This window comes from Vulpes vulpes, chromosome 5, assembly GCF_048418805.1.
Source record: "Vulpes vulpes isolate BD-2025 chromosome 5, VulVul3, whole genome shotgun sequence".
NCBI classification, from domain to species: Eukaryota; Metazoa; Chordata; class Mammalia; order Carnivora; family Canidae; genus Vulpes; species Vulpes vulpes.
Genome location: NC_132784.1, coordinates 30,844,459 through 30,860,104, shown reverse-complemented (window position 1 = coordinate 30,860,104; position 15,646 = coordinate 30,844,459). Strand labels below are relative to the sequence as shown.

Sequence of the window (15,646 nt, the reverse complement as noted above, 5' to 3'; positions counted from 1 at the left end):
TTTGGGTTGCACCCTCTTACTGCAATAGAGTACCTATAAATATAAATATCTGCACAGAGATGTAAGTTTTTAAAAATATAATAAATCCACTGTAAACTGGAATCCTATATTAATGCAATGGTGCTTTGCCCTGTAGTCTGCTCTTCCTAAGATCTTATATTTTTAGAACCAACACTAGTTTGTATAGGGCAATAGGCTTCTCACTGAAGAAATGTTCTCGACCTGCCCCCTTTGGTTAGGTTTCTGGTTACTCATCTGCAATCCCAAACCTTCCTACTGGGATAATGTTTTTGGTAGCCTCATTTGCCCCAAATGCCCCGTACTTCACCTTCCAAGATTACTCATACCCACCTTTCTTAATTTTCTTTCCTCCTCCTCTTCCATTCCCTGCTACCCTCACTCAAGGACAACTGAAAGAGGGTGGAAAAAAAAAGTTCAGCTCAAAATGTACATTGAGATCTCATCCATATTCTGTACCAATTTCCAGACCATAAAACTCCTTACTGGCAGAGAAAGTGTTCTGTGATAATGCCTAAATAGTCCCTTTTACCTTGTACTTAAAATAAAGCACACCTTGAGTGCAGGTTTTAAAACAGTGGCTTACAACGACAGAAGTCAAAAGAGGCCAAAAAAGGGAGTCTTCCTTTTAGCAGTTCCGTCTTGTTAGTGGACCCAAAGGCCCCCTTCACTGAAAGCACCTAAGTGAGAAGACGTGCTTAAGGATGTGGTAAGAGTGGCATCTGTAAGATGAGGGAGTAAGGAAGCACTGATGACCCTATTTCATCCCTTCCAGTATGCCAGAAGGTGCAGCCCCCTGGAACTGATGCCCAGTCACACTACTGATGGCAAAGATGACAGACTTCTAGCCCAGAGTTGCGGTTCTGGGCTATCGTATCCACCGTAGGTAATAACCACTCACAGCAAGTATAGTGCCTGCCCTTCAAGCTTATCACTCCTGCGTAGCCCAATCCCCACCCCCTCCCAGCCCCCACCATGATTGCCCAGTATTTAAGCAGTTAATAAACTGCTTGAATAAATGCTTGAATCAGGTTGACTTTAACCCATTAATTCAGTTTGCAAGGTCCACTTCCTTAACTCTGAGACAGACTGATTTCTACTTCCCCTCTGCTGTGTTTGGGCAGCAGGTGGTTACCCTAGCTCATGGCTGTGTAGCCTCAAATTAGCAACTATACCCTATGACTCATCTTCAAAGAACTTTCCTGTCTGAAACTAGTTCATCTTCCCCACATGTCCTTGTGAGGTAAGTGCCCTGTGCTCATCTGCAGGTTATAAATGAGGAAATCGGAGATGAGAAGGTTACGGGCTGTGCCAAAGGTTATTAAGGGTGTCTGCTGGGGAATGAAGTCATAATGCAGTGATCCAGGCCTTTCCCCCATGCTTTGACCACCTTATTCTCTGGGCTTCTATGAAGGTATAAACAGAGTCTAGTAGATATGTGCTTTGACCACCTTATCATTCTTTGGGCTTCTATGAAGGTGTAGACAGAGTCTAGTAGATATGTGCATTTCAAAGGGGGGGAAATAATTATGATTTGGTCCTGCTAAATAAATACTTTGGATATCTTTCTGAGGAGAACTCATATTAGAAGTTATCTCACTCATATCGTTTCCAGCAAAGATATCTTGTTAGATAGATTCAGTACTGTCTTCTAGAAAGAAAGCTTAGAAGATACATCTTCACTGCTCTTCCTGGGAAATGTATGAAGAGGCTCATCCTTGGACCCTCAGGGACACAAATCAGCATCCAGGCCACTTTGGTGTTCAGGTCACTGCCAGTCCAGGCCTGTGAAGTGTCCATAGCAGAATTACAGCATGGCACGGTCTCCTTTACACACTTCACCCAGGCTGTTGACGCTTCGCAACACATTTCTGGTCTCTGATCAGCTCCCCGGAGAGCGCATACAGCAGTATTTCAACCTTCTCTATTATTAGCCTTCCTGACTTTGCCAAAGAAAACCAGGATTGGCTAGTTACCAGGGCAAAGCTTCAACCATCAAAACCATGTCCTTTTTCCCTTCTGGGTTCCTCTTCCTCCTCCCACCTTTTAGATGAGGACCTGCCCTGAGTTTCATGCCCTTACGTAATTACTATTTACCTTGCTATAGTATGTAATTACCATTACTCTTCTTAGGGACTACATTCACTCTCACACATTCAACTCCCATGCCTTGTCAATTCCTAAATCAGGCCCATCCCTGACCTGAGGAGGCTGGACTACCAACTATAATTTTCTGCCATTTTTATATAGCATGAGTTGGAGTAGATGACTATTTCTCTTAGAGAATGACTCCTCCCAACAGACATTAAAAGATTGCTGCAATAATTAAAACATAGTTGCGGGGATCCCTGGGTGGCTCAGCGGTTTGGCGCCTGCCTTTGGCCCAGGGTGTGATCCTGAAGTCCTGGGTTCGAGTCCCATGTCGGGCTTCCTGGATGGAGCCTGCTTCTCCTGTGTCTGTGTCTCTGCCTGCCTCTCTCTCTCTCTCTCTCTTTCTCTCTCTCTGTCTCTTATGAATTAGTAAATAAAATCTTAAAAAAAAAACAAAAAAACAAAACATAGTTGCACATGAGTAGACAAATGGAACAGAACAGAAAGTCCAGAAATAGACTCAAATACACATGGGAATTTGTTATATGGTAAAGGTGGCTCCTCAAACCAGTAAGATAAGATTTTACTCTAAGAAGTTGAATTGGGACAACTGGATAACCAGGGGGGTAAAAAAAGACTGGATACATACCTTATGCCACACACATAAAGCCATAAAAGTTCCACAAGAGAAAATTCTGAACACAGAACAGCATTAGATAATCATAAGGAATAACCGGGGTCATAGCATTTAGAGGTTACATTCTAAAAAGTCCTTATGTGTTATTGATATATACTGACATCCTTAAAAAAATATTCCTAATTGATGAACCTGGAGGATGGGTAGTTGAGGCTTATCATACTATTTTCTCTAATTTGTGTATGCTTAAAATTTCCCATAATAAAATGTTTTTTTTTTAATACCAGAAGAAAATATGAGTGACTTCCTTGGATCAGGGGAAGGCCTTTCCAATTATGATTCAAAACCCAGAAGGCATATAATTAAAATGATAAATTCAATTACATTAAGCAATAAGTTCTACACGACCAAAAAATACCCTAAGAAACAGAAAACCTGGAAAAAATATCTTCAACTTATGTCATAGACAAAATAATGAAAATCTCACTAATATGGAAAGAGCTACTAGAAATCAATAAGAAAAGTAACCTAACATAAAAATAAGCAAAGAAAACTAGTAGATATTTCATAGGAAAACAAACAAAATAGTCTTGGAATACCAGGGAAAAAAAATAAGCATCTTTTTAAATACAAGCAGTGCAAACTAAAACTATACTTTATAACTTCAGATTTTGACTAGCCTGATAGGTAAAAATGTTTTCTAATGCTGTCTTTTAAGGAGACCATGGGAAATCAGTTGCTTTCATATACTGCTGGGAGAAAGGTGACTGCTTAGGAGCAACTTAGTAGCTATTAAAATATCAAGTGCATTTACCCTTAACCCAAAATCTCACTTCTTGGAATTTTTTCAATATACAGCCTGTACACATGAACAATGGCATACTGCCGTGATGGTCATTGCAGCATTATAATAGCAAATGATTGGAAACAACCCATGTCCATCGGAAGTTGTGTGTATATATGCACACACACAAATATAATGCACATACACAATTAAATATAATACAGTCATTAAAAAAATGAGGATGTTCCCTATATATAGCCACCATGAAAAAATGCTCTCGGGTACAAATACATATATGAATGGAGAAAGATAGAGCTATGGATATCATTCAATTTTTTGTGAAGAGAAAATAGAATAAAAATTACTCTATATATTTACTTATATATGCATAAATACACTCAGCAACAATACACAGGAAATGAACAGAAGTGATGACCTATGGGTGAAGGAACAGGGTAAAAAAAATCACATAAAAGGACAGAAGAAGGAGGAAGATTTCTCAGAAGGTATCTCATTTTACTGATTTATTGGCTTTTGACCCACATAAATAAAAATTTATTAAAACATATTTTTTAGAGAGGGAGGTGGGGGAGGGGCAGAGGGCGTGCAAGAGAGAGAGAATCTTAAGCAGCCTCCATGCCCAGCACAAAGGCCAACTCAGGGCTCTATTCACAACCCTGAGATCAGGACCAAATAGTAGATAATTACAAAATAGCATTTTTTATTTGGCTTTGAAATGAATCGTGTGGTGGTAGGCAACACAGTCATAGTGGTCTGCAAGACAAGCAGAGAACATAGATAAGGAAGAGAAGCCGAAGAGGAGCATTCTATCCATTTGAGTATCTTGTGATTGTTGACTATAAGCAAGGTATCTTTTGCACTACAGGCGAATAGCGGCTAATGTTTTCATCTCCAAAGTCCATTTCTATTTTTTCTCGACCCTAGACTCCCAGATTCCACATTTAGAAGGAGTTATCTAAACTGTATGTAGAAGATAGTTATCCATTTTTAAGATTAAAAAAAGTACAATTGCCATGAAAAGTGTCTGCCCCACACAAGATAAATTACATTAACATGCTATACAATTTTGACAAATGTCAAAAAGAGTTTTTATACACTCATTAGCCCATGTTGTTTTGCTGCCCCTAAATGAACAATTTCTGTTAGGCTCTCTGAATCATTAGAAAGAGCTCGTCTCCTGTGACTCCATTAGAGGTTCTAAGATTCTAGATTTTAGGCTTTCAAGCTGAAAAGAGGCAACAACCTGGGAAGCCCTCGCATCAAGGCTTCATGGTAAGAGGGGCCTAGGACTCACTCCTGGAGGAAAGGAAGTGATGGCTCCTTGTGCCCTTCTAGCGAGGGGGAATTTCCTGCTATTTGGCTGAGTGACCAGCTATATATTTTGCCATACCTGGGCTATTTCTCAGGATTTTGGTGATTTTACATGTAATCAAGCGTCAAAAGTTAGTGCTAACATTGGGCAAGGCACTTCACATCCCGGTGCCTCAGTTTCCTCCTTGTAAAAAGGAGAGAACAATAATGACCTCAAGCGAGTAAATTAATACATCTCAAGCATTTAGAAGAGTGTCTGGAAGATAGTCTGAACTCAGTAAATATTAGCTACTTACATGTGGCATCTTAGAGATATCTTTAAAACTCGCTCTTCCAAGCCAGGCTTCCAGGGCTACCTCCTGAGAAGTTCCAGAACACATCCTCTGTCACCGTTTTCCTTAGACTAATTAGCTATGGTACAAATGGAAATTACTCTCATAACTTCAACTTCACCAGTGTTGAATGATTTACATAATCCTGTAGCTAGGAGGTCCCACAACTGCATTCCTTTCTTTGGCAAATGTGTACACTTTCCTCCTAAGGCGGTATTTGCTCACGTCTTGTCTGAGAAATGACTCCAGGCTAGGGTTAGGTGGAGAAGGCCAACGCTTTCCCCACCCTCTGTGCAAGGGCCTAAAACACGAGGTGCAGAGGAAGACACTGCCCACAGACTAGGGCAGGACCAACGGGTCATGGCCCTGAGTGGGGCCTATTTACAAATGAGAGAGCTGTGACGCAGTTAGGACTTTCCCGTAACATCTAGCCCCGCTAAGCCTCTGTTCTCCATCACACACTCTCATCACAAGGGGATATTAAATTGCCGTGCTCTGGAGGTATTGGAGAAAAGTGTGTTTATAATCAGTAGTGACTCTCTCTCTCCTACAGGGTCTCCTGTTAACACAATCCAAACAGGAGAGCAAAGGAACTGGTAATCTGCTCCTTATACTTTATTCATTTAAAATGCACAGTAATTTAATATAATAAAATAATCCAATTTATGGACTCTAAATGAGCTAACTACTTTTATTCAGTTATTCAATCAATATTTATGGAGCACCTACCATGTGCCAGGCACCACTTGGTTCACAGCCATAGCTTCGGTCCCTAAAACAAAGCTCCTGCTCTCAGACATAGGACTTTCCAGTGACTTGCCGATGCTTTTCTCCATGTGTCCTGATGCAGGATAATTTCCTTTCCTAAGCTAACATTTACTGGACGCTTATGGGTGTCAGGCACCTAACATCATTAGTTCATGTAATTCTTACAACAACCCTGTGAGGAAGGTACAGTTATCAGCCCCACTTTATAGACAAGGAATGTGAAGTTTAATAAGAGGATAAGTAACTTGCCCAAGACTACAAAGTTAGCAAATCATGGATAGACTATAAATTAGGTTCCAATTTCAAACTTCTCCATTTTAATCCCTACACGATGGTGCCTTCAAAACTTCTTAAACAAAGCTTGCTATGATGGATTTCTAAAATAGTCTCTTCTGTGTTTTTCTTGTTTGGTTTGCTAAGTTGTTTTTTTGTTTTGTTTTGTCTTGTTTTGTTTTGCTTCTTCTGTACAATGCCTTTCTAACATCTAGAAAATGATCATTTAAAAGCAACTGTATCAAGTCATAGGACCATGGCAGAGGAGGCTAAGAAATAACAGCCAGTTGTACATAAATATTTAAATATATGCACTCCACTCCACTTAGTGCATTATTCAGATTCTGGGCTTACACGAAAAGGTTTCCAGAACTTACCAGCTGCTTCCTTTTGTGATCTCAATGATTCCCGCCCAGACAAGACTCAAAGGACCCATTTTCCAAATCAGCTTCCTCGTATTGACACCTGGTCATTGATGTCATTCTCCTCTCCTGCCAATCCTAAACTGATGAGGGAGGAGAATTTGAATTGTCTCTCCCTAATTGCTTCCTTTCCTTTTCCCCAAACCTTGCATTTTTTTTTCTTCCCGTAGAACTCCCTAAACCAAAAGCATAGTCTGGTGAAGTGAGTATGATTAAGCAAATTAAGAACCGGCTCAGGGAGTCACTGTAATTGCTCTAATCAGGGGTACTTTCCCTGGCCCTGCTGGAGGGAAGCCTGGCCAGCCTAGAACATTCAGTCCTTGTCCGTCGGTGGTGTGTCAGCAGATGGCAATCACTGCTTCTATTTTTCCAGGTTAATGTGAGATTAAGTATGGGGCTTTGAACCCTAATTATTCTCCTCAATGATTTCTTTTAATTGGTCTACCAAAAAATGTTTGGCTAATCCCTGAATGCTCCCGAAGCCCATGCATCACATTCTTTGATGGGAAGAAGAATGTGTGTGCAAAGGGTGGGGAAGGGGGGGCAGTTCCTATCTCCCTCTCTCACCAAATTCAAGCTCCTTGAAGGCAGGAGTCATCTTTCATCTCCAGCAATGGCTCGGCATGGAGCAGGTGTCCAAATGTTTGCTGAATATTACGGAACGCAGATAGGAGATGTGAAAGCCACATTTTCTCTCAAGGAGCATTTTATGAGACGATGAATTTAATAAGAGAAAAACACTGCATAGGGTATGCACGTATTACAGGCTACACTGGAGCGAGAATGTAGAAAAGACAGGGCTGGGGCTCAGTACATACTTTACAGCAAACATCATCTGATTTCTCACTGTTAACTCAAAATAGCTACAGGTTTAAGGCTATATGATAAAGAGGTGGACATACAGACTGACACCAAATCAGGAGCTTCCTTCAGGAAAAAGGCAATGGCAGGAATAATCAACATTCTCACAAGCTTGATTTGGCTATGAAATGCTTCGGAGAAAAATCCAGAACCTCAGAAATCTGATAGCTACATAAGGGCTACAAGACGGTTGTATATTTAAATCTTGCCACCCGCTTAGGCTGTTGCTTGACTTTCTGCAGTTTTTGGCAACGGCAGCTCACAAAGCAGAGTTGAGAGAGCTGTCACAAGAATTCCTTTGGGTCTGGGTTCACTGGGCCCTGCAGACAAATCTAAGAAAATCTGGCAACGTTCTGCTGCAGCACGGCCACCCAATGTCGTCCTCATTTACTCGGCTTCCTTTCGCGTGGGTCATTACATGGAGCACTGGATTAGAAGATGTTATGTTTTGACATCATCAACCCATATTGATTTTAGGAGTGTTTTCTTAGCTGAGAAAGTATTAAACTTTTATTTTTTTTTAAAGACTTTATTTTTTTAGTCGTGAGAGACACACACAGAGAGAGACACAGAGAGAGAGAGAGAGAGAGGCAGAGACACAGGCAGAGGGAGAAGCAGGCTCCATGCAGGGAGCCTGATGTGGGACTCGATCCCCGGTCCCCAGGATCACACCCTGGGCTGCAGGCGGCACTAAACCGCTGCACCACCGGGGCTGCCCAGTATTAAACTTTTAAAATGGAAAATGTGTGTACACACACACACACACACACACACACACACCTCTTTTATTCATTTAAGAAGCATTCTTGAACACCTACTGTGCACCACATACGGGACCAGAAACAAAAGTTTAAGACATGGTCCATGCCCTAAAGCATTTTGGATACCGTGATGGAAGCAGCCCATGTACAAACAGCAAACGTGGGCCTGTTGCTATGGAAACAATGGATTACAGCGTGTTACTAATTCCTCCACCCTTACTTAAAAAAAGATTTGGAGAGTGAGCATGTCTGAGTGGGGGAGGGGGGTGCAGAGGGCGAGGAAGAAACTCAAGCAGGCGCCCCACTGAGTGTAGACCCCAACCCAGGGCTCCACCTCACTATCCTGAGCTCACAACCTGGGCTGAAATCAAGAGTAGGGCCCTCAACCTACTGCGCCAACTGGGGGCCCCCACCTTTACTTTTCTAAAATGCTAGTGATTCCTGTAGCTTGCCGTAGGTAGAGAAACATACTAATTGCACTGAGACCACGCAGGGAGGACCCCAGAAATAAGCAAATCTGGAACGAACAGATCTACACACATTTAGTTTGGCCAAGTAGAGGAAATGCCTCAGGAAACACTTTTTTTTCCTCAAAAAAAAGAAGAAAAAAAAAAACCCAGCACTTTGGCTGAGACTTTCCACAGATCTCCCCAGAATAAGTGGATGGGCGCGGATGAGCGCTCGGGCTCGTAGCACTGAGCGGGTATCATGTTGAGGCTCTGTCTCTAGATCCAAAACTAGGAACTGGGCAGCCTGGTGCTTTGGGGATTTCCAACAAATTCATAGCTCCCACGTCCCCATTCTTGGTTCAGCAATTTCACCCACCAACAAGTTCGGTTCTCCCAGAAGCATACAGTCCACTAGATAAGTCAAGCTTGGAGGGGGAAAATCACGTTTTACTGATCACCAGCTTACCCCAAATTAAATCTCCAGTATAGTAAGATGATGTGCCTAGCCTGCCCCTGCTCCCCTGAGGGTTTATCACAGCACGCTCACCTTACCTTCCTGAAGGCATTCCACTTATCCAAGAAAGAAAAAAAAAAAAAAGGTATCTTTCCCTATGACTCCGATAATCTTGACTTACATGAAGAAGTATCTGCCACCCACTCACCGAGACACGATGAGCACTCACGCTGACAATGAACATAACACAACAATTTATTTTCTGGGAATATATTGGACTAGGAAAACGTTGGATGCGACATGCTGTGAGCTGCTAAAAAACAGCATGTGAAGCCTGCCAAGGGCTCTTTGGCTATTTGGGACAGATGCAGCCTCCTTGGCGGATCCCGGTGTTCTGATAGCCCAGGTGGCAATCCTCACTCACTGGAACTTTCTTTCTATGCACTGTGAGCATCTGGAGTTTTTCAAAGGCTGTGCTGACCAAGGACTAATGGCCAGACTCATTACAACTGGTCCCAGAGATGCCTGGGGGGCTCAGCGGTTGAGCGCCTGCCTTTGGCCCAGGGAGTGACCCTGGGTCCCAGGACCCAGTCCCACATCAGCCTCCTTGCATGGAGCCTGTTTCTCCCTCTGCCTGTGTCTCTCTGCCTCTCTTCTCTCTCTCTCTCTCTCTCTCTCTCTCTCTCTCTCTCTCATGAATAAATAAATTAAAAAAAAAAAAAAACCTGGTCCCAGAAGAGACTTCTGCCTTGAGTCAATCTTCTAAGAGAGCATCCCACATGGAGAACATATTGACCTGCTGCTAAGGCCTTCCATATCCAAGCTAAATCCTTAGACTTTCCATCTTGTCTTGGGACAATGCCAGGATCCCAATGTCCTTCTGATAATTAAGTGACCTCTCCTGCCCACACACCAAAAATGGCTAGTTCTTGGAAAATATCGGAGATCAAAATTCCTTTAAGCAAATCCACGTGAACTACCTAATATGTGATAACTGCTGTAAAGCTGTATCGACGTCAAATTTTAAATTTAAGAAAGTTCTTTGACCCAAAGAACTGGCCAGAAGGGCCATCACGCATGAAAGGACTGCAGTGAGCACAGGGCCGAGTTGGATCAATAATTAAAACAAGTGCTAAAGGAATGCCACATACGCACTATTATGTAGAAACAAAACGTGAAAGATGAGTCTTTGATTAGATAAAGTACATTCACATATAATTCCTTTTTTGATTCTGACAACTACATGGTGAGATAGGCAAGGGAGATGTTACTTTACTAATGCCATTTTACAGATGTGGAAACTGGGACCCAAAGAGGCTTAGCCAAGGGCATCTTGCAAATAAGTTGGAAAATTCCAGGGAGTGGTCCTAGCACGGTCTCCGTGTTGTGTAATTTTGTTGCCACACCTGCCATGCCGCCTCCTTGCCAAGCACCAGGGGAGGGAGAAGAGGGAGCGTGGAAGGATGTGAAGGGTGAGCTATAGGGGTTACAGGTAGGCAACCAGAAGGATGATGGGTCTTTACAGGGAAAGGAAGAGAGACAGAGCAGGACCATAGCCTTGAAGGCAGAGCCTGGGGAGAGAATGAGTTACTGAAATGGAATGTATACTAGAAGCAGTGGGGAATAGGGTTTGAGAGGAAATTAAATAATCATGGAACTTTCAGAAGATCGGTATCAGCAGCTGAGTTTTGGTCTTTCAGACAATGGGGCTATTTTTTGAAGGAGACAGACATGATAAATACAGAGGTAAGAGAGCTGATATGGTGTTTGTACAGTAGAGGGGTAGAAGGTGGGGGGCAAAGAATCTGGGTTTCTGGAATCCAGGAGAGGGAGGATAGCAAAGGGCTGGCACAGTTCTGAAATGTGGGGATGGGTGTGCTTTACAGAATTCATCACCCACATTCGTTTGCACATCACTGACCAACAGCAAAGCTAAAAATACTCTGGTCATAAGGAGCAAGGCATATAAAAGAGGAGAATGATTGGTGCTTTCAATTTTATAATGGATTAAGTCATTTTAGGTTGGTTGACTCAAAATTTGTAAAATTCGCTGTCTTCAGGATTGACGGAGGTAAAATTACCCGCGTTTCTAGGCCTTATATTAGTGCAACTTTCTGCATTCTGTTGATCAAGTGAGCTGGAGGCGGCCCGCAGGCCTGTTGCAGTTCCAACACATGAAGGGGATTTGAGGAGGGTAGGGGCAACTCTGGGCCCCTCACCCACACTTAAATGAGAATAGGTCAGATTGTGTAAAATTGCTTTTATTAGGATAGATCACAACATTTCATGTGGGTAAAGGGTTCCATAGTTTAAAACATCTGAAAAGCCCCTGATCTAGTTAAATCTCAGCCCAAACAGAGGAAAAAGCAGAAACAGGCCCCAGCAGTGCCTTTTCCAAGGTCACAGGGCAAGGAAGACCACCTGATGGGGCATTTTTGCACAGCAATGGAAACAATCAATCAAATGAAAAGGCAACCTACCCACGGAATGGGAGAAAACATTTGCAAACCAATGTCTGCTAAGAGATTAATATCCAAAATATATAAGCAACTCATACAACTCAATAGCAAAACACCAAATACTCCAATTAAAAAATTGCATCATTGGGGGAATACCAATCAAAACTGTAATGAGGTATCACCTCACCCCTGTAAGAATAGGTTTCCTCAGAAAGCAAGAGATAACCATCATAGGATGGGATGTGGAGAAAAGGGAACCCCGTTCACTGTTGGTGGAATGTAAATTGGCTCAGCCACTACAGAACAGTATGGAGGTTCCTCAAAAATTAAAAATAGAACTCCCATATGATCCAGTAATCCTACTTCTGGGAATATATTCAAAAGAAATGAAATCATTATCTTGAAGAGATATTTGCACTCCCACATTTATTGCAGCATTATTCACCACAGCCAAGCTACAGAAACAACCAAAGTGCCCATCAATGGATGAATGGATTTTTAAAATGTGGTTTCCTGGAATATTTTTCACCCGTATTATTGCATGTTATTATTGCATGTTATTCAGCCATAAAAATAGAAATCCTGCTATTTGTGACATGAATCCAAGTGGGGGTACTATGCTAAGTGAAATAAGCCAGAAACGGACAAGTCCTGTATGCAATCACTTAGATATGGGACCTAAAAAAGTCAAAATAATAGAATCAGAGAGTAGAATGGTGGTTGCCAGGGGTTGGGTCAAGTAGAGGAAATGGGGAGATGCTGGCCCAAGGGCACAGTCTTCCAGTTATAAGATTAATAACTTCTGGCACCGTAATGTAGAGCCTGGTGACCAGAGTTGATAATACTGAACTGCATATGTAAAATTTGCGAAGGGTAAATTTTGACTGTTTTTTGCAAAATAAATAAATAATAATAATAACAACAACCATGTGAGGTCACAATGGAGATGTTAACGGACAGGATGGTGGTCATCACCGCACAACGGATACATTTGCCAAACATCACACCCACGTTGGGCACCTGAACACGAGTCTGTCAATTTCATACACAATTTGTTGATTTGACCTCAGTAGGGCTGGGGGCGTGGGGGCAACTGAAACCTCAGAAAACAAAATTTATTTCATGGCCTTTGACATCCAGGCTTCGCCCCGGCCCTCTATGGAGCCTGTGGCAGATCCAGTCCCCGATGCCCCCACGCGGGCCAGCACAGGTGGCAAAGGCGGCGATGGGGACACGCTGGGCCAGAGCGCTGGGAGGTGCACGCCAGGACCCTGCTGAGCCTCCCACCCACAAATGAAAATTAAGGCGCTTCTAATATGAAAAGGATCCAGTTGACACTGCCGGTCTGACTCATTCATATTTCAATGTGCAGTTATTTCTCCTTTCCCTTTCTTTTAGTTGCCTTTGGAAGACTATCTAAAGCCAACCCCCACACCCCCCCCACCACCACCACCCAAAAAATCCACCTTAAGAAAAGAGATGTGTGTGCCCTAAGGAGATAAAGAAGTACTGCCGTTTGGAATTTCCACTGTTACGGAAGAATTATGACCCAGGAGCAGAGAATCGTTAAATCCGCTGGTTTCACTTGTACAACAGCACATAACATCGTACCCGCCACGGCACCGGCCGCTGAATCAGGAAGTTTAGAGGGAGAAGGCCCAGCAGAGCCCCTAGTAAATCTGTCTTTTTGTATTCTAATCATAAAAAGTATTCCCCTCACTTTCTCACACAGGGCCTAACGTCGCCTTCACTGTGTTTATCAAGACAGACAAAGTGTCTTCACCGAAGCTTGAGCATTTCTCTTCTTTGACAGCAAACGCTGATTAAATCTTCCCAGAGAAGGCGTAGGCAGACCAGAATCCACCTTCTCGCCAGGCACAGAGGGACAGACTTTACAATTATGGTATGTCCTCTCCTTATTCTCAAGAAAAACACACAAAAGGGATAGAATTTGGGGTGCCTGGGTGGCTCAGCTGGTTAAGCGTCCGACTCTTGATTTCGACTCAGGTCTTGATCTCAGGAGTGGGAGTTCAAGCACTGCATTGGGCTCCATGCTGGTGGAGCGCTGCCTACTTTAAAGAAAAAAATAAATAAATAAAGTGATAGGATTTTGTGCAAAATGTCTACTGAAGACATAGCTGTCTCCATTTTAACTTAGGGTTCAACTATTTCTTACCAGTTTTGTGAATTAACTGACCTAACTAAAAAAAACCCTAAAGTAACTAGACTATTGACCGTAAATTTAGGAAAACTGGAGTGAATGCAGACGGTATACAAACCAACAGGGCTAGTCTGAGCTGCCCTCACAGGCCCGCTTCAGGGGGGAGGATCCCCGGGGGGCCGTGGCTTTGCTTGCTGTGACATCAGTGGTTAGAGACATTTCCAAAGGGGCCTGTAAGTCTTGAAGTAACAACAGCCCTCTGTGAGCTGATGAACTCCCCCATATTGAGAATGCCCACTTTAAAGAAAATAACAAATCAGAATGACCTTTCCAGGGCTCCACAACACTGCAAGCAGAAACACATCCCAGTTGGAAATCTGGGGGAGAAAACGATGCGTGTGGCATACATGCTGCTCTGGGCAATAGAGCCCGGTTGGTGTGGTTTTGTTTTGTTTTTTTGTTTTTTTAAATCACTACTGTCAGAAATGTGAAATCTCCTTAAAATATGGGATGCAGCTCTCTGTGCTTCATGAGCAATGCAACGTGGAAGCTCCAGGTCTTACGCTGCAACACGGTTACCAGCACTGTGGGCTTGCCAACAGGCCCTGAGGTGGCTGGACTTGTAAAATACCTCCCGGTGCCTTCGAAGGTCATCTGCGTAACTACAGAGCTTTCCAGTCCCCACTGAGCCACATAATTATGCCAGGATAAGGTGATAGGCTCTCCAAACCCTGGTCTGGTGACTGGATGCACAAACCTCCCTTCCATATTCCTGAACAATGGCACTTCAGGGGCCCCCGGGGGGCTCAGGGCGTGACCCAGGGGTCCTGGGATGGAGTCCCGCATTGGGATCCCCGCAGGGAGCCTGCTTCTCCCTCTGCCCCCCCCTCTCATGAATAAATAAATAAAATCTAAAAACAAAACAAAACACAACAGCACTCGAGCATCGAGCATCGTTGTGGGAAGGGGAAGCGGGTCCCCTGCATGCGCTTCTCTGTCTTACCTGCCACCAGTCAGTGATTCTGGAATCGCTGAGCACAGCCAGATGCCCTTTCCTGGCCTCCCAACTTGGGTATTTACAAATCAGCTAATTGGGAAACCCCAATCTCCCGACCAGTGTATGGCAAGACAAGAATGAAAACGGATAGATGTACGCTTTTATTCTAGAGCTGGATAGGAAAAGTAATTTCCGTCCCACTGAGCTCCAAAGGGCTCCTTTCATCCCATCGGGGAAGGTGTGAAGTGCGCCTGGTGCAGACGGGCCTGGCCTCTGACAGGTTTATTGACCAGACCTTTCGGCCAGAGGAAGTGCGGGGAGGTACCTTTTGTTGAGAAAGAAGAATGTGCACCACCGACGGGCTTCCAGGACCTCATAAAAGAGTCATTTGGCTTAGAAGATCTTGTCTGCACCATAGTAGTATCAGGAGGGAAGCATTAAAGGCATCTCTCAAGTTTAAAGGAAAACAACATTTCAGAAGCAAGGGGAGTGGGCCTCCCATGTGAAGTGAGGGGAGATGCAGGGTCTGTAACTTTGACAGACTCCGTTCCATGGAGAGGGGTTGGCACCTGCACAGCTTCTGGACTTCCGCTGTTTGTCGTGGGCTGAAGAACGGGGCAATGTTTAGGGAGCAATGTTCGGTCTCATCTGAGCAGGGCAGGAGAGGGTAAAATGATAGGAAACGGAGTTAATTTTGCACGGACCTCTGGCTGACGGCGCTGGCAAGCTGCTGTCTTTATGCTGCTCTACAATTTCAATAAAGCTCCGACATTACCACGTGGCAATAAAGGGAGGAGCGCGAGCCCCTGTCTACGTGCTGCATCCTATGTTAAGAGGCTGTGCCGGA

General features: G+C 43.5%; 1 protein-coding gene across 11 annotated transcripts in view; it reads right to left on the bottom strand.

The window, feature by feature from the left end:
• The window catches only part of LYPD6B (LY6/PLAUR domain containing 6B), a 169,257-nt gene that overhangs the window by 23,363 nt on the left and 130,248 nt on the right, over window positions 1-15,646 (bottom strand). For 6 of the 11 annotated variants that reach the window (XR_012001523.1, XM_072757733.1, XR_012001519.1 and 3 more), the window contains one exon: window positions 352-410. The exons of the other annotated variants lie outside the window; for them this stretch is intronic. The gene's annotated coding sequence lies outside the window, so the exon portion shown is untranslated. Of the gene's footprint in view, window positions 1-351; window positions 411-15,646 lie in introns of those variants that run through there. 11 annotated transcript variants of the gene reach the window in all.